General features: G+C 36.8%; 6 non-coding genes across 6 annotated transcripts; all 6 read left to right on the plus strand.

The window, feature by feature from the left end:
• Nucleotides 1-6,640: 6,640 nt before the first annotated feature.
• TRNAI-AAU (transfer RNA isoleucine (anticodon AAU)) lies at nucleotides 6,641-6,714 on the plus strand. Its single transcript has one exon. It is a non-coding gene; the product is annotated as a tRNA-Ile (tRNA).
• Nucleotides 6,715-7,294: 580 nt separating this feature from the next.
• TRNAI-AAU (transfer RNA isoleucine (anticodon AAU)) lies at nucleotides 7,295-7,368 on the plus strand. The gene has a single exon. It is a non-coding gene; the product is annotated as a tRNA-Ile (tRNA).
• A 1,651-nt stretch (nucleotides 7,369-9,019) lies between these two features.
• On the plus strand, nucleotides 9,020-9,093 carry TRNAI-AAU (transfer RNA isoleucine (anticodon AAU)). The gene has a single exon. It is a non-coding gene; the product is annotated as a tRNA-Ile (tRNA).
• Nucleotides 9,094-9,673: 580 nt separating this feature from the next.
• TRNAI-AAU (transfer RNA isoleucine (anticodon AAU)) lies at nucleotides 9,674-9,747 on the plus strand. Its single transcript has one exon. It is a non-coding gene; the product is annotated as a tRNA-Ile (tRNA).
• A 3,168-nt stretch (nucleotides 9,748-12,915) lies between these two features.
• TRNAI-AAU (transfer RNA isoleucine (anticodon AAU)) lies at nucleotides 12,916-12,989 on the plus strand. Its single transcript has one exon. It is a non-coding gene; the product is annotated as a tRNA-Ile (tRNA).
• A 1,445-nt stretch (nucleotides 12,990-14,434) lies between these two features.
• On the plus strand, nucleotides 14,435-14,508 carry TRNAI-AAU (transfer RNA isoleucine (anticodon AAU)). Its single transcript has one exon. It is a non-coding gene; the product is annotated as a tRNA-Ile (tRNA).
• The last annotated feature ends 4,168 nt before the right edge of the window (nucleotides 14,509-18,676 follow it).

The following is an 18,676-nucleotide window of genomic DNA, read 5'->3' on the forward strand; positions in this document are numbered from 1 at the left end:
GTAGAGGACACCTTGGAGAGGGAGGCGTGTGTTGGCGTGACCCCTCTGGACTCCTCCCGCCCCACCCAAGACACCCAAGGTAAGTGGCATGCGACTGCGACCCTGTCCCCTATGACCGCCCCTGACCAAATAGGCTCACTCATTGGCCCTTAGGCATGCCTATGTTGTGCATCAGGAAATGCCCTGAAGCATTGTGGGAGACGTAGTATGTCCACAATGTAGTAGTACCACAATGCGGCCAGAAAGGTTCCAAAGTGCGCAAATACACAGCCACCCAGGGAATGACACCCAGCATGCATGTAACATCTGCACGTCTGACAGTCACATGCACCTAATGAGTATCCACTTACCCTCACAGGTGCGGGTGATAGCAGTGACAGCGAGAGGCTGCTGATTGATGAGGAGGCCCAGGAGGAGGAATCCCTACCTGATACCCAGCCACCAGCCCCTGCGGCAGCGCCAACACCAGCAGCCAGGCCCCCCGCCTTACCTGCTGCAACATCTGCAGGCCCACCGGCTGCCAAGGCCAGGCCCCCCGCCTTACCTGCGGCAACATCTGCAGGCCCACCGGCTGCCAAGGCCAGGCCCCCCGCCTTACCTGCGGCAACATCTGCAGGCCCACCGGCTGCCAAGGCCAGGCCCCCCGCCTTACCTGCTGCAACATCTGCAGGCCCACCGGCTGCCAGAGCCAGGCACCCCACCAATGTGCCTCCAGTGCCTGCCGCACCTGCAACACCAGCTGCTACAACACCTGCAGCACGTCCAACAAGATCTGGGCCAGCCACATCCGCTACACAGCGGCCCAACAGCAGGAGGGGCAATGGGCATCTCCATGCCTGCATGAGCGTGGAGCGGCGCATGCTCCGAATACACCAGCGCCAGTCGCAGCAGCAAGGAGCCATCCAGCTCCAGCTGCATAAGATTGGCCGCAATGTGGCGGGAGTGGGCGAGCGGATGGACCGCATGACGGCGGCCATGGACCGCATGACGGCGGCTATGGAGGACAATACTGCAGCGCTGGTGAAGCACCGCAGTGTTGCAAGCAGGCGCCACCACCAGCTGCTGAGCCGGCTGTCCACCTATAGTCGCTCCAATTATGTGTCAGCAAATGCCACCACCCAGCTGGCGCGGCGCTCGTTGACCCAGCAGCACCAACTGGTCCAGTGCTGCGAGGACATTACCCGGGTGCTGGAGCACTTGACCACCGCCGTCACCGCACTGCATGCACCTGTGCTACCGGCCATTGTGGGGGGAGATGATGCGAGTGAGGGTGCCTCGAGTGTCAGCAGCCACTCTGCCACGCAGGCCCCCCCACCTAGGCGCAGCACCAGGGCTACGCCTGGTACAGCTGCCCAGGATGAGGAAGAGCCTCACAGGCGCCTGGGAATTGTGCGCCGGAGGCGCCAATGACATTGTGTCAGGGACACAGGCGCAGGCTGAAGCTAAGCCTGCCATGAACCGTCTCATGCAGTATGCAGGAATACTGCATTTTGTAAATAGTTGTTACCATGACCCTTTTTTCTTGTGAATCAAACAAATACATTTATTTTGCTGCACACATTCGCCTTGTGTAATCATTACATTTTGCATGCAATTGTGATATGTGGGGTGGGGGAAGGGGGTGGGCTAGAAATTGTTAGCTGTGATGTGGTTGCGACGTCTGTGGCCTTCAGCTGGGTTCTCCCCGCGTGCATGGTGCGCATGTGCTGGTGGCCGGTCGTCCCCCTCAGATTCACTGCCTGATATGTCAACTGGTATCCGGCGCTTGGTTGCAATGTTATGAAGCATTGCACAGACAGCCACAATGCGGCAGCACGCTGCAGGACTGTAATACATGGCCCCACCTGTCTTGTGCAGTATACGGAACCTGCTCTTGAGCAGGCCAAATGTCCTTTCAATACAGTTCCTTGTCCGGATGTGCGCAACATTGTAGCGGCGTTGCTGAGGTGTGGCAGGGTTGAGGTAAGGGGTCAGGAGGTATTCCCGTAGGGCGTAGCCACTGTCACCTGAATGAGAGGAGCAGATGTTGATTGCCTGTGCAGCGCAGTTACTTCATAGCAATGTGACATTGTCGACAAAGTGTACTTACCAAGTAGGTGTCCTTCCCCAAACTCTCCCCTGATCAGTCGTGTGTGGAGTCCGCTGTGCCTGAAGATAAAGGAGTCATGGGTACTCCCTGGGTACTGGGCCACAATGTCAGTGATGATGGTCTTGGCATTGCAGACCATCTGTATGTTGAGGGAGTGGTAGGACTTCCTGTTGCGGTACATATACTCCGTGCCAGCTGGTGGGCAGATGGCGACGTGGGTACAGTCTATGCAGCCGAGGACATGGGGAAAATGGGCAACATTATAAAATTGTAGTTTTGTCAGGTCCAATTCCTGTTGGCTCGTGGGAAATGTGATGTGCCGGTGGAGCTGGCTGAGCATGGCGTCAACAAAAGTGTGGAGGCAGCGTGACATGGTGGGCTGGGATATCCCCCCAGCAGCGGCTACTATGCCCTGGAAACTGCCGGAGGCCAGGAGGTGCAGGCTGCACAATACCTGCACATGTGTGGGCACAGAATTGTTTCGCCTTGTTGGGTGCTGCATGATGGGGTCGAGTTCTTGTATCAGCCAGGTGATTATTTCCCCATTCAGCCTGTATTTTGCATAAATCTGTTCTCTGGTCTGGCCCAGCAAGGTGACCCGCTGCCGGTAAATCCTTGCATGCCTCATGCGTCTCCTCCGTGCTGCTCGCTGTAGCCTTCGCCACCTCACCACCATGTACATCCCAGGCATTGTGGAACGCCTAATGCTGCTGCTGAATGTCCTTATGTGTGATTGGTCAGGCCTGGACCTGTTGGTGATTGGCTAACAGTTTTTCAAATGTTGGTTAATCATGGCTTTTATGGTTACCACCTGCTTTGAGTTGTCCTTAAATTGCGCCGCGCAAACGTGCGATTTAGCGCTTTTTCGCTAATGTATTTCTTTCATGAATGCCGATTGAGACAATATTGCGTTTCGCTATTGATTTCGCAGATTCCGTGGTTGGTCGCTATTTCCGTATCGCTATTGCTCGACTTCCCGGAGTCTGCGACTATTACAGCGTAATCGCTATTCCGATCGCTATTATTTTTTAGCGATTTCGCTATTTCGTACTTGAATGCCGATTCCGTGTTTTGCACCCGCAATTGCGTTTTCGCAGCCATTGCGGGCGCTATTTCGCTTCATGAATCAGGCTGTAAGTATGGAAATCTGTTTTGTATTGCAATTTTTTTGAAGTCATATTAGTTTCTTCATGTTGATAATATGAAAGTTAATTCATATTAAACAGCTGAAATTAAGCTTTCCAAATCTCCCGGTTGAACTATCATTAGCACTGCTTCCTGTGCTGGTCCTCCAGAAGATGTGCAAATTGGCCTGATAGCTCAGTTGGTTAGAGTGTGGTGCTAATAACGCCAAGGTCACAGGTTCGATCCCTCTACAGGCCAAACTTAATTCTTTGAAAAAAGATGAATTTTTCTTGTGTCTCATTTTGGACTGTTTATCTCCTTGGATCAAACGCTGCTTGAAGGACTCGATGAATACATTTGATATAATTATAGAATGAATTACTATTCTTAAAGCGCCTGGAATATCTATTAATGGTTCTAAGTTCTAACGCCAAGTAACTAAATCTCTTATTTATAGCAATTTATTGAGATCATTTTTGTTTAGTCTTGTTGATAATATATAAAGATACTATGAATGTAAACAGCTGAATATAAGCTTTCCAACTATCCCGGATTAACAATCAGTAGGACTTCATTATCTGCTTCATCTTCAATAGTATGCTATATATTTAGTGACTCTATTAGTTTAGTCTGTTAGAGCATGAAGTTAAAAAAGACAAGGACATACTTTCAATCAGTCTCCAAGCCAATACTTGATGCTCCTTTAATGTTGAAAATAGATGTATTTTCTACTGTATCATGTTTACCTTCATATTTCCTTTGCGCAGAAGCTGATAGAATGATTAGATGAATCAATTGAATATAGGTGATGAATATTTATTTATTGCTAAACCACGTGGAAAAAACGTTACTGGTTCAAAATTCTAACACTAAGTATGGAAATCTCTTTTGTATTGCAATTTTTTTGAAGTCATATTAGTTTCTTCATGTTGATAATATGAAAGTTAATTCATATTAAACAGCTGAAATTAAGCTTTCCAAATCTCCCGGTTGAACTATCATTAGCACTGCTTTCTGTGCTGGTCCTCCAGAAGATGTGCAAATTGGCCTGTTAGCTCAGTTGGTTAGAGAGTGATGCTAATAACACCAAGGTATCAGGTTCAATCCCTGTACAGGCCAAGTTTAATTCTTTGAAAAAAGATGAATTTTTCTTGTGTCTCATTTTGGACTGTTTATCTCCTTGGATCAAACGCTGCTTGAAGGATTGGATGAATAAATTTGATATAATTATAGAATTAATTACTATTCTTAAAGCGCCTGGAATATCTATTAATGGTTCTAAGTTCTAACGCCAAGTAACTAAATCTCTTATTTATTGCAATTTATTGAGATCATTTTTGTTTAGTCTTGTTGATAATATATAAAGATACTATGAATGTAAACAGCTGAATATAAGCTTTCCAACTATCCCGGATTAACAATCAGTAGGACTTCATCATCTGCTTCATCTTCAATAGTATGCTATATATTTAGTGACCTATTAGTTTAGTCTGTTAGAGCATGAAGTCAAAAATGCCAAGGACATACTTTGAATCAGTCTCCAAGCCAATACTTGATGCTCCTTTAATGTTGAAAATAGATGTATTTTCTACTGTATCATGTTTATATCTATATTTCCTTTGAAGAGAAGCTGATAAAATGATTAGATGAATCAATTCAATATAGGTGATGAATATTTATTTATTGCTTAACCACATGGAAAAAACGTTAATGGTTCTAAGTTCTAACACTAAGTATGAAAATCTCTTTTGTATTGTAATTTTTTTTAAGTCATATTAGTTTCTTCATGTTGATAATATATAACAATAACTTCATGGTAAACTGCTGAAATTAAGCTTTCCAAATCTCCTGGGTTAACTATCATTTGCCCTTCTTCATATGCTGGACCTCCAGGTAGTTGTGCAAAATGGCCTGTTATCTCAGATGGTTAGAGCGTGGTGCTAATAACGCCAAGGTCACAGGTTCGATCCCTGTACAGGACAAGTTTAATTGTTTGAACAAAGATGAATTTTTCTTGTGTCTCATTTGGGACTGTTTATCTCCTTGAATCACACGCTGCTTGAAGGATTGGATGGAATCAGTAGCATTTCCTCATCTGCTAATTCTTCAAAAGTATTCTATATATTTAGTGAGCCTATTAGTTTAGTCTGTTAGAGCATGAAGTTAAAAACGCAAAGGACATAATTTCAATCAGTCTCCAAGCCAATACTTGATGCTCCTTTAATGTTGAAAATAGATGTATTTTCTTCTGTATCATGTTTACCTCCATATTTCCTTTGCGCAGAAGCTGATAGAATGATTAGATGAATCAATTGAATATAGTTGATGAATATTTATTTATTGCTAAACCACGTGGAAAAAACGTTACTGGTTCAAAATTCTAACACTAAGTATGGAAATCTCTTTTGTATTGCAATTTTTTTGAAGTCATATTAGTTTCTTCATGTTGATAATATGAAAGTTAATTCATATTAAACAGCTGAAATTAAGCTTTCCAAATCTCCCGGTTGAACTATCATTAGTACTGCTTCCTGTGCTGGTCCTCCAGAAGATGTGCAAATTGGCTTGTTAGCTCAGTTGGTTAGAGAGTGGTGCTAATAACGCCAATGTCACAGGTTCGATCCCTGTACAGGCCAAGTTTAATTCTTTGGAAAAAGATGAATTTTTCTTGTGTCTCATTTTGGACTGTTTATCTCCTTGGATCAAACGCTGCTTGAAGGATTGGATGAATACATTTGATATAATTATAGAATTAATTACTATTCTTAAAGCGCCTGGAATATCTATTAATGGTTCTAAGTTCTAACGCCAAGTAACTAAATCTCTTATTTATTGCAATTTATTGAGATCATTTTTGTTTAGTCTTGTTGATAATATATAAAGATACTATGAATGTAAACAGCTGAATATAAGCTTTCCAACTATCCCGGATTAACAATCAGTAGGACTTCATCATCTGCTTCATCTTCAATAGTATGCTATATATTTAGTGACTCTATTAGTTTAGTCTGTTAGAGCATGAAGTTAAAAACGACAAGGACATACTTTCAATCAGTCTCCAAGCCAATACTTGATGCTCCTTTAATGTTGAAAATAGATGTATTTTCTACTGTATCATGTTTATCTCTAAATTTCCTTTGAGGAGAAGCTGATAAAATGATTAGATGAATCAATTCAATATAGGTGATGAATATTTATTTATTGCTTAATCACATGGAAAAAACTTTAATGGTTCTAAGTTCTAACACTAAGTATGAAAATCTCTTTTGTATTGTAATTTTTTTTAAGTCATATTAGTTTCTTCATGTTGATAATATATAACAATAACTTCATGGTAAACTGCTGAAATTAAGCTTTCCAAATCTCCTGGGTTAACTATCATTTGCCCTTCTTCATATGCTGGACCTCCAGGTAGTTTTACAAAATGGCCTGTTAGCTCAGATGGTTAGAGCGTGGTGCTAATAACGCCAAGGTCACAGGTTCGATCCCTGTACAGGCCAAGTTTAATTGTTTGAACAAAGATGAATTTTTCTTGTGTCTCATTTTGGACTGTTTATCTTCTTGAATCACACGCTGCTTGAAGGATTGGATGGAATCAGTAGCATTTCCTCATCTGCTAATTCTTCAAAAGTATTCTATATATTTAGTTAGCCTATTAGTTTAGTCTGTTAGAGCATGAAGTTAAAAACGCAAAGGACATAATTTCAATCAGTCTCCAAGCCAATATTTGATGCTCCTTTAATGTTGAAAATAGATGTATTTTCTTCTGTATCATGTTTACCTTCATATTTCCTTTGCACAGAAGCTGATAGAATGATTAGATGAATCAATTGAATATAGGTGATGAATATTTATTTATTGCTAAACCACGTGGAAAAAACGTTACTGGTTCAAAATTCTAACACTAAGTATGGAAATCTCTTTTGTATTGCAATTTTTTTGAAGTCATATTAGTTTCTTCATGTTGATAATATGAAAGTTAATTCATATTAAACAGCTGAAATTAAGCTTTCCAAATCTCCCGGTTGAACTATCATTAGCACTGCTTCCTGTGCTGGTCCTCCAGAATATGTGCAAATTGGCCTGTTAGCTCAGTTGGTTAGAGCATGGTGCTAATAACGCCAAGGTCACAGGTTCGATCCCTGTACAGGCCAAGTTTACTTCTTTGAAAAAAGATGAATGTTTCTTGTGTCTCATTTTGGGCTGTTTATCTCCTTGGATCAAACGCTGCTTGAAGGACTCGATGAATACATTTGATATAATTATAGAATTAATTACTATTCTTAAAGCGCCTGGAATATCTATTAATGGTTCTAAGTTCTAACGCCAAGTAACTAAATCTCTTATTTATAGCAATTTATTGAGATCATTTTTGTTTAGTCTTGTTGATAATATATAAAGATACTATGAATGTAAACAGCTGAATATAAGCTTTCCAACTATCCCGGATTAACAATCAGTAGGACTTCATCATCTGCTTCATCTTCAATAGTATGCTATATATTTAGTGACTCTATTAGTTTAGTCTGTTAGAGCATGAAGTTAAAAACGTAAAGGACATAATTTCAATCAGTCTCCAAGCCAATACTTGATGCTCCTTTAATGTTGAAAATAGATGTATTTTCTTCTGTATCATGTTTACCTCCATATTTCCTTTGCGCAGAAGCTGATAGAATGATTAGATGAATCAATTGAATATAGTTGATGAATATTTATTTATTGCTAAACCACGTGGAAAAAACGTTACTGGTTCAAAATTCTAACACTAAGTATGGAAATCTCTTTTGTATTGCAATTTTTTTGAAGTCATATTAGTTTCTTCATGTTGATAATATGAAAGTTAATTCATATTAAACAGCTGAAATTAAGCTTTCCAAATCTCCCGGTTGAACTATCATTAGCACTGCTTCCTGTGCTGGTCCTCCAGAAGATGTGCAAATTGGCCTGTTAGCTCAGTTGGTTAGAGAGTGGTGCTAATAACGCCAAGGTCACAGGTTCGAACCCTGTACAGACCAAGTTTAATTCTTTGGAAAAAGATGAATTTTTCTTGTGTCTCATTTTGGACTGTTTATCTCCTTGGATCAAACGCTGCTTGAAGGATTGGATGAATACATTTGATATAATTATAGAATTAATTACTATTCTTAAAGCGCCTGGAATATCTATTAATGGTTCTAAGTTCTAACGCCAAGTAACTAAATCTCTTATTTATTGCAATTTATTGAGATCATTTTTGTTTAGTCTTGTTGATAATATATAAAGATACTATGAATGTAAACAGCTGAATATAAGCTTTCCAACTATCCCGGATTAACAATCAGTAGGACTTCATCATCTGCTTCATCTTCAATAGTATGCTATATATTTAGTGACTCTATTAGTTTAGTCTGTTAGAGCATGAAGTTAAAAACGACAAGGACATACTTTCAATCAGTCTCCAAGCCAATACTTGATGCTCCTTTAATGTTGAAAATAGATGTATTTTCTACTGTATCATGTTTATCTCTAAATTTCCTTTGAGGAGAAGCTGATAAAATGATTAGATGAATCAATTCAATATAGGTGATGAATATTTATTTATTGCTTAATCACATGGAAAAAACGTTAATGGTTCTAAGTTCTAACACTAAGTATGAAAATCTCTTTTGTATTGTAATTTTTTTTAAGTCATATTAGTTTCTTCATGTTGATAATATATAACAATAACTTCATGGTAAACTGCTGAAATTAAGCTTTCCAAATCTCCTGGGTTAACTATCATTTGCCCTTCTTCATATGCTGGACCTCCAGGTAGTTTTACAAAATGGCCTGTTAGCTCAGATGGTTAGAGCGTGGTGCTAATAACGCCAAGGTCACAGGTTCGATCCCTGTACAGGCCAAGTTTAATTGTTTGAACAAAGATGAATTTTTCTTGTGTCTCATTTTGGACTGTTTATCTTCTTGAATCACACGCTGCTTGAAGGATTGGATGGAATCAGTAGCATTTCCTCATCTGCTAATTCTTCAAAAGTATTCTATATATTTAGTTAGCCTATTAGTTTAGTCTGTTAGAGCATGAAGTTAAAAACGCAAAGGACATAATTTCAATCAGTCTCCAAGCCAATATTTGATGCTCCTTTAATGTTGAAAATAGATGTATTTTCTTCTGTATCATGTTTACCTTCATATTTCCTTTGCACAGAAGCTGATAGAATGATTAGATGAATCAATTGAATATAGGTGATGAATATTTATTTATTGCTAAACCACGTGGAAAAAACGTTACTGGTTCAAAATTCTAACACTAAGTATGGAAATCTCTTTTGTATTGCAATTTTTTTGAAGTCATATTAGTTTCTTCATGTTGATAATATGAAAGTTAATTCATATTAAACAGCTGAAATTAAGCTTTCCAAATCTCCCGGTTGAACTATCATTAGCACTGCTTCCTGTGCTGGTCCTCCAGAATATGTGCAAATTGGCCTGTTAGCTCAGTTGGTTAGAGCGTGGTGCTAATAACGCCAAGGTCACAGGTTCGATCCCTGTACAGGCCAAGTTTACTTCTTTGAAAAAAGATGAATGTTTCTTGTGTCTCATTTTGGGCTGTTCATCTCCTTGGATCAAACGCTGCTTGAAGGACTCGATGAATACATTTGATATAATTATAGAATTAATTACTATTCTTAAAGCGCCTGGAATATCTATTAATGGTTCTAAGTTCTAACGCCAAGTAACTAAATCTCTTATTTATAGCAATTTATTGAGATCATTTTTGTTTAGTCTTGTTGATAATATATAAAGATACTATGAATGTAAACAGCTGAATATAAGCTTTCCAACTATCCCGGATTAACAATCAGTAGGACTTCATCATCTGCTTCATCTTCAATAGTATGCTATATATTTAGTGACTCTATTAGTTTAGTCTGTTAGAGCATGAAGTTAAAAACGTAAAGGACATAATTTCAATCAGTCTCCAAGCCAATACTTGATGCTCCTTTAATGTTGAAAATAGATGTATTTTCTTCTGTATCATGTTTACCTCCATATTTCCTTTGCGCAGAAGCTGATAGAATGATTAGATGAATCAATTGAATATAGTTGATGAATATTTATTTATTGCTAAACCACGTGGAAAAAACGTTACTGGTTCAAAATTCTAACACTAAGTATGGAAATCTCTTTTGTATTGCAATTTTTTTGAAGTCATATTAGTTTCTTCATGTTGATAATATGAAAGTTAATTCATATTAAACAGCTGAAATTAAGCTTTCCAAATCTCCCGGTTGAACTATCATTAGCACTGCTTTCTGTGCTGGTCCTCCAGAAGATGTGCAAATTGGCCTGTTAGCTCAGTTGGTTAGAGAGTGGTGCTAATAACGCCAAGGTCACAGGTTCGAACCCTGTACAGACCAAGTTTAATTCTTTGGAAAAAGATGAATTTTTCTTGTGTCTCATTTTGGACTGTTTATCTCCTTGGATCAAACGCTGCTTGAAGGATTGGATGAATACATTTGATATAATTATAGAATTAATTACTATTCTTAAAGCGCCTGGAATATCTATTAATGGTTCTAAGTTCTAACGCCAAGTAACTAAATCTCTTATTTATTGCAATTTATTGAGATCATTTTTGTTTAGTCTTGTTGATAATATATAAAGATACTATGAATGTAAACAGCTGAATATAAGCTTTCCAACTATCCCAGATTAACAATCAGTAGGACTTCATCATCTGCTTCATCTTCAATAGTATGCTATATATTTAGTGACTCTATTAGTTTAGTCTGTTAGAGCATGAAGTTAAAAACGACAAGGACATACTTTCAATCAGTCTCCAAGCCAATACTTGTTGCTCCTTTAACGTTGAAAATAGATGTATTTTCTACTGTATCATGTTTATCTCTATATTTCCTTTGAGGAGAAGCTGATAAAATGATTAGATGAATCAATTCAATATAGGTGATGAATATTTATTTATTGCTTAACCACATGGAAAAAACGTTAATGGTTCTAAGTTCTAACACTAAGTATGAATTTCTCTTTTGTATTGTAATTTTTTTTAAGTCATATTAGTTTCTTCATGTTGATAATATATAACAATAACTTCATGGTAAACTGCTGAAATTAAGCTTTCCAAATCTCCTGGGTTAACTATCATTTGCCCTTCTTCATTTGCTGGACCTCCAGGTAGTTGTGCAAAATGGCCTGTTAGCTCAGATGGTTAGAGCGTGGTGCTAATAACTCCAAGGTCACAGGTTCGATCCCAGGACAGGCCAAGTTTAATTGTTTGAACAAAGAGGAATTTTTCTTGTGTCTCATTTTGGACTGTTTATCTTCTTGAATCACACGCTGCTTGAAGGATTGGATGGAATCAGTAGCATTTCATCATCTGCTAATTCTTCTAAAGTATTCTATATATTTAGTGAGCCTATTAGTTTAGTCTGTTAGAGCATGAAGTTAAAAACGCAAAGGACATAATTTCAATCAGTCTCCAAGCCAATATTTGATGCTCCTTTAATGTTGAAAATAGATGTATTTTCTTCTGTATCATGTTTACCATCATATTTCCTTTGCGCAGAAGCTGATAGAATGATTAGATGAATCAATTGAATATAGGTGATGAATATTTATTTATTGCTAAACCACGTGGAAAAAACGTTACTGGTTCAAAATTCTAACACTAAGTATGGAAATCTCTTTTGTATTGCAATTTTTTTGAAGTCATATTAGTTTCTTCATGTTGATAATATGAAAATGAATTCATATTAAACAGCTGAAATTAAGCTTTCCAAATCTCCCGGTTGAACTATCATTAGCACTGCTTTCTGTGCTGGTCCCCCAGAAGATGTGCAAATTGGCCTGTTAGCTCAGTTGGTTAGAGAGTGATGCTAATAACACCAAGGTGTCAGGTTCGATCCCTGTACAGGCCAAGTTTAATTCTTTGAAAAAAGATGAATTTTTCTTGTGTCTCATTTTGGACTGTTTATCTCCTTGGATCAAACGCTGCTTGAAGGATTGGATGAATACATTTGATATAATTATAGAATTAATTACTATTCTTAAAGCGCCTGGAATATCTATTAATGGTTCTAAGTTCTAACGCCAAGTAACTAAATCTCTTATTTATTGCAATTTATTGAGATCATTTTTGTTTAGTCTTGTTGATAATATATAAAGATACTATGAATGTAAACAGCTGAATATAAGCTTTCCAACTATCCCGGATTAACAATCAGTAGGACTTCATCATCTGCTTCATCTTCAATAGTATGCTATATATTTAGTGACCTATTAGTTTAGTCTGTTAGAGCATGAAGTTAAAAACGCCAAGGACATACTTTCAATCAGTCTCCAAGCCAATACTTGATGCTCCTTTAATGTTGAAAATAGATGTATTTTCTACTGTATCATGTTTATCTCTATATTTCCTTTGAGAAGAAGCTGATAAAATGATTAGATGAATCAATTCAATATAGGTGATGAATATTTATTTATTGCTTAACCACATGGAAAAAATGTTAATGGTTCTAAGTTCTAACACTAAGTATGAAAATCTCTTTTGTATTGTAATTTTTTTTAAGTCATATTAGTTTCTTCATGTTGATAATATATAACAATAACTTCATGGTAAACTGCTGAAATTAAGCTTTCCAAATCTCCTGGGTTAACTATCATTTGCCCTTCTTCATATGCTGGACCTCCAGGTAGTTGTGCAAAATGGCCTGTTAGCTCAGATGGTTAGAGTGTGGTGCTAATAACGCCAAGGTCACAGGTTCGATCCCTGTACAGGCCAAGTTTAATTGTTTGAACAAAGATGAATTTTTCTTGTGTCTCATTTTGGACTGTTTATCTTCTTGAATCACACGCTGCTTGAAGGATTGGATGGAATCAGTAGCATTTCCTCATCTGCTAATTCTTCAAAAGTATTCTATATATTTAGTTAGCCTATTAGTTTAGTCTGTTAGAGCATGAAGTTAAAAACGCAAAGGACATAATTTCAATCAGTCTCCAAGCCAATATTTGATGCTCCTTTAATGTTGAAAATAGATGTATTTTCTTCTGTATCATGTTTACCATCATATTTCCTTTGCGAAGAAGCTGATAGAATGATTAGATGAATCAATTGAATATAGGTGATGAATATTTATTTATTGCTAAACCACGTGCAAAAAACGTTACTGGTTCAAAATTCTAACACTAAGTATGGAAATCTCTTTTGTATTGCAATTTTTTTGAAGTCATATTAGTTTCTTCATGTTGATAATATGAAAGTTAATTCATATTAAACAGCTGAAATTAAGCTTTCCAAATCTCCCGGTTGAACTATCATTAGCACTGCTTCCTGTGCTGGTCCTCCAGAAGATGTGCAAATTGGCCTGTTAGCTCAGTTGGTTAGAGAGTAATGCTAATAACGCCAAGGTCACAGGTTCGAACCCTGTACAGACCAAGTTTAATTCTTTGGAAAAAGATGAATTTTTCTTGTGTCTCATTTTGGACTGTTTATCTCCTTGGATCAAACGCTGCTTGAAGGATTGGATGAATACATTTGATATAATTATAGAATTAATTACTATTCTTAAAGCGCCTGGAATATCTATTAATGGTTCTAAGTTCTAACGCCAAGTAACTAAATCTCTTATTTATTGCAATTTATTGAGATCATTTTTGTTTAGTCTTGTTGATAATATATAAAGATACTATGAATGTAAACAGCTGAATATAAGCTTTCCAACTATCCCAGATTAACAATCAGTAGGACTTCATCATCTGCTTCATCTTCAATAGTATGCTATATATTTAGTGACTCTATTAGTTTAGTCTGTTAGAGCATGAAGTTAAAAACGACAAGGACATACTTTCAATCAGTCTCCAAGCCAATACTTGTTGCTCCTTTAACGTTGAAAATAGATGTATTTTCTACTGTATCATGTTTATCTCTATATTTCCTTTGAGGAGAAGCTGATAAAATGATTAGATGAATCAATTCAATATAGGTGATGAATATTTATTTATTGCTTAACCACATGGAAAAAACGTTAATGGTTCTAAGTTCTAACACTAAGTATGAATTTCTCTTTTGTATTGTAATTTTTTTTAAGTCATATTAGTTTCTTCATGTTGATAATATTGTAACAATAACTTCATGGTAAACTGCTGAAATTAAGCTTTCCAAATCTCCTGGGTTAACTATCATTTGCCCTTCTTCATTTGCTGGACCTCCAGGTAGTTGTGCAAAATGGCCTGTTAGCTCAGATGGGTAGAGCGTGGTGCTAATAACGCCAAGGTCACAGGTTCGATCCCTGTACAGGCCAAGTTTAATTGTTTGAACAAAGATGAATTTTTCTTGTGTCTCATTTTGGACTGTTTATCTTCTTGAATCACACGCTGCTTGAAGGATTGGATGGAATCAGTAGCATTTCCTCATCTGCTAATTCTTCAAAAGTATTCTATATATTTAGTTAGCCTATTAGTTTAGTCTGTTAGAGCATGAAGTTAAAAACGCAAAGGACATAATTTCAATCAGTCTCCAAGCCAATATTTGATGCTCCTTTAATGTTGAAAATAGATGTATTTTCTTCTGTATCATGTTTACCATCATATTTCCTTTGCGAAGAAGCTGATAGAATGATTAGATGAATCAATTGAATATAGGTGATGAATATTTATTTATTGCTAAACCACGTGCAAAAAACGTTACTGGTTCAAAATTCTAACACTAAGTATGGAAATCTCTTTTGTATTGCAATTTTTTTGAAGTCATATTAGTTTCTTCATGTTGATAATATGAAAGTTAATTCATATTAAACAGCTGAAATTAAGCTTTCCAAATCTCCCGGTTGAACTATCATTAGCACTGCTTCCTGTGCTGGTCCTCCAGAAGATGTGCAAATTGGCCTGTTAGCTCAGTTGGTTAGAGAGTAATGCTAATAACGCCAAGGTCACAGGTTCGAACCCTGTACAGACCAAGTTTAATTCTTTGGAAAAAGATGAATTTTTCTTGTGTCTCATTTTGGACTGTTTATCTCCTTGGATCAAACGCTGCTTGAAGGATTGGATGAATACATTTGATATAATTATAGAATTAATTACTATTCTTAAAGCGCCTGGAATATCTATTAATGGTTCTAAGTTCTAACGCCAAGTAACTAAATCTCTTATTTATTGCAATTTATTGAGATCATTTTTGTTTAGTCTTGTTGATAATATATAAAGATACTATGAATGTAAACAGCTGAATATAAGCTTTCCAACTATCCCAGATTAACAATCAGTAGGACTTCATCATCTGCTTCATCTTCAATAGTATGCTATATATTTAGTGACTCTATTAGTTTAGTCTGTTAGAGCATGAAGTTAAAAACGACAAGGACATACTTTCAATCAGTCTCCAAGCCAATACTTGTTGCTCCTTTAACGTTGAAAATAGATGTATTTTCTACTGTATCATGTTTATCTCTATATTTCCTTTGAGGAGAAGCTGATAAAATGATTAGATGAATCAATTCAATATAGGTGATGAATATTTATTTATTGCTTAACCACATGGAAAAAACGTTAATGGTTCTAAGTTCTAACACTAAGTATGAATTTCTCTTTTGTATTGTAATTTTTTTTAAGTCATATTAGTTTCTTCATGTTGATAATATTGTAACAATAACTTCATGGTAAACTGCTGAAATTAAGCTTTCCAAATCTCCTGGGTTAACTATCATTTGCCCTTCTTCATTTGCTGGACCTCCAGGTAGTTGTGCAAAATGGCCTGTTAGCTCAGATGGGTAGAGCGTGGTGCTAATAACGCCAAGGTCACAGGTTCGATCCCAGGACAGGCCAAGTTTAATTGTTTGAACAAAGAGGAATTTTTCTTGTGTCTCATTTTGGACTGTTTATCTTCTTGAATCACACGCTGCTTGAAGGATTGGATGGAATCAGTAGCATTTCATCATCTGCTAATTCTTCTAAAGTATTCTATATATTTAGTGAGCCTATTAGTTTAGTCTGTTAGAGCATGAAGTTAAAAACGCAAAGGACATCATTTCAATCAGTCTCCAAGCCAATATTTGATGCTCCTTTAATGTTGAAAATAGATGTATTTTCTTCTGTATCATGTTTACCTCCATATTTCCTTTGCGCAGAAGCTGATAGAATGATTTGATGAATCAATTGAATATAGGTGATGAATATTCATTTATTGCTAAACCGCGTGGAAAAAACGTTACTGGTTCAAAATTCTAACACTAAGTATGGAAATCTCTTTTGTATTGCAATTTTTTTGAAGTCATATTAGTTTCATCATGTTGATAATATGAAAGTTAATTCATATTAAACAGCTGAAATTAAGCTTTCCAAATCTCCCGGTTGAACTATCATTAGCACTGCTTTCCGTGCTGGTCCCCCAGAAGATGTGCAAATTGGCCTGTTAGCTCAGTTGGTTAGAGTGTGGTGCTAATAACGCCACGGTCACAGGTTCGATCCCTCTACAGGCCAAGCTTAATTCTTTGAAAAAAGATTAATTTTTCTTGTATCTCATTTTGGACTGTTTATCTCCTTGGATCAAACGCTGCTTGAAGGACTCGATGAATACATTTGATATAATTATAGAATGAATTACTATTCTTAAAGCGCCTGGAATATCTATTAATGGTTCTAAGTTCTAACGCCAAGTAACTAAATCTCTTATTTATAGCAATTTATTGAGATCATTTTTGTTTAGTCTTGTTGATAATATATAAAGATACTATGAATGTAAACAGCTGAATATAAGCTTTCCAACTATCCCGGATTAACAATCAGTAGGACTTCATCATCTGCTTCATCTTCAATAGTATGCTATATATTTAGTGACTCTATTAGTTTAGTCTGTTAGAGCATGAAGTTAAAAACGACAAGGACATACTTTCAATCAGTCTCCAAGCCAATACTTGATGCTCCTTTAATGTTGAAAATAGATGTATTTTCTACTGTATCATGTTTATCTCTATATTTCCTTTGAGGAGAAGCTGATAAAATGATTAGATGAATCAATTCAATATAGGTGATGAATATTTATTTATTGCTTAACCACATGGAAAAAACATTAATGGTTCTAAGTTCTAACACTAAGTATGAAAATCTCTTTTGTATTGTAATTTTTTTTAAGTCATATTAGTTTCTTCATGTTGATAATATATAACAATAACTTCATGGTAAACTGCTGAAATTAAGCTTTCCAAATCTCCTGGGTTAACTATCATTTGCCCTACTTCATATGCTGGACCTCCAGGTAGTTGTGCAAAATGGCCCTTTAGCTCAGATGGTTAGAGTGTGGTGCTAATAACGCCAAGGTCACAGGTTCGATCCCTGTACAGGCCAAGTTTAATTGTTTGAACAAAGATGAATTTTTCTTGTGTCTCATTTTGGACTGTTTATCTTCTTGAATCACACGCTGCTTGAAGGATTGGATGGAATCAGTAGCATTTCCTCATCTGCTAATTCTTCAAAAGTATTCTATATATTTAGTTAGCCTATTAGTTTAGTCTGTTAGAGCATGAAGTTAAAAACGCAAAGGACATAATTTCAATCAGTCTCCAAGCCAATATTTGATGCTCCTTTAATGTTGAAAATAGATGTATTTTCTTCTGTATCATGTTTACCATCATATTTCCTTTGCGCAGAAGCTGATAGAATGATTAGATGAATCAATTGAATATAGGTGATGAATATTTATTTATTGCTAAACCACGTGGAAAAAACGTTACTGGTTCAAAATTCTAACACTAAGTATGGAAATCTCTTTTGTATTGCAATTTTTTTGAAGTCATATTAGTTTCTTCATGTTGATAATATGAAAATTAATTCATATTAAACAGCTGAAATTAAGCTTTCCAAATCTCCCGGTTGAACTATCATTAGCACTGCTTTCTGTGCTGGTCCCCCAGAAGATGTGCAAATTGGCCTGTTAGCTCAGTTGGTTAGAGAGTGATGCTAATAACGCCAAGGTGTCAGGTTCGATCCCTGTACAGGCCAAGTTTAATTCTTTGAAAAAAGATGAATTTTTCTTGTGTCTCATTTTGGACTGTTTATCTCCTTGGATCAAACGCTGCTTGAAGGATTGGATGAATACATTTGATATAATTATAGAATTAATTACTATTCTTAAAGCGCCTGGAATATCTATTAATGGTTCTAAGTTCTAACGCCAAGTAACTAAATCTCTTATTTATTGCAATTTATTGAGATCATTTTTGTTTAGTCTTGTTGATAATATATAAAGATACTATGAATGTAAACAGCTGAATATAAGCTTTCCAACTATCCCGGATTAACAATCAGTAGGACTTCATCATCTGCTTCATCTTCAATAGTATGCTATATATTTAGTGACCTATTAGTTTAGTCTGTTAGAGCATTAAGTTAAAAACGCCAAGGACATACTTTCAATCAGTCTCCAAGCCAATACTTGATGCTCCTTTAATGTTGAAAATAGATGTATTTTCTACTGTA

The sequence above is a fragment of the Lissotriton helveticus genome, chromosome 4_1 (genome assembly GCF_964261635.1).
Source record: "Lissotriton helveticus chromosome 4_1, aLisHel1.1, whole genome shotgun sequence".
In the NCBI taxonomy this organism is placed as follows: Eukaryota; Metazoa; Chordata; class Amphibia; order Caudata; family Salamandridae; genus Lissotriton; species Lissotriton helveticus.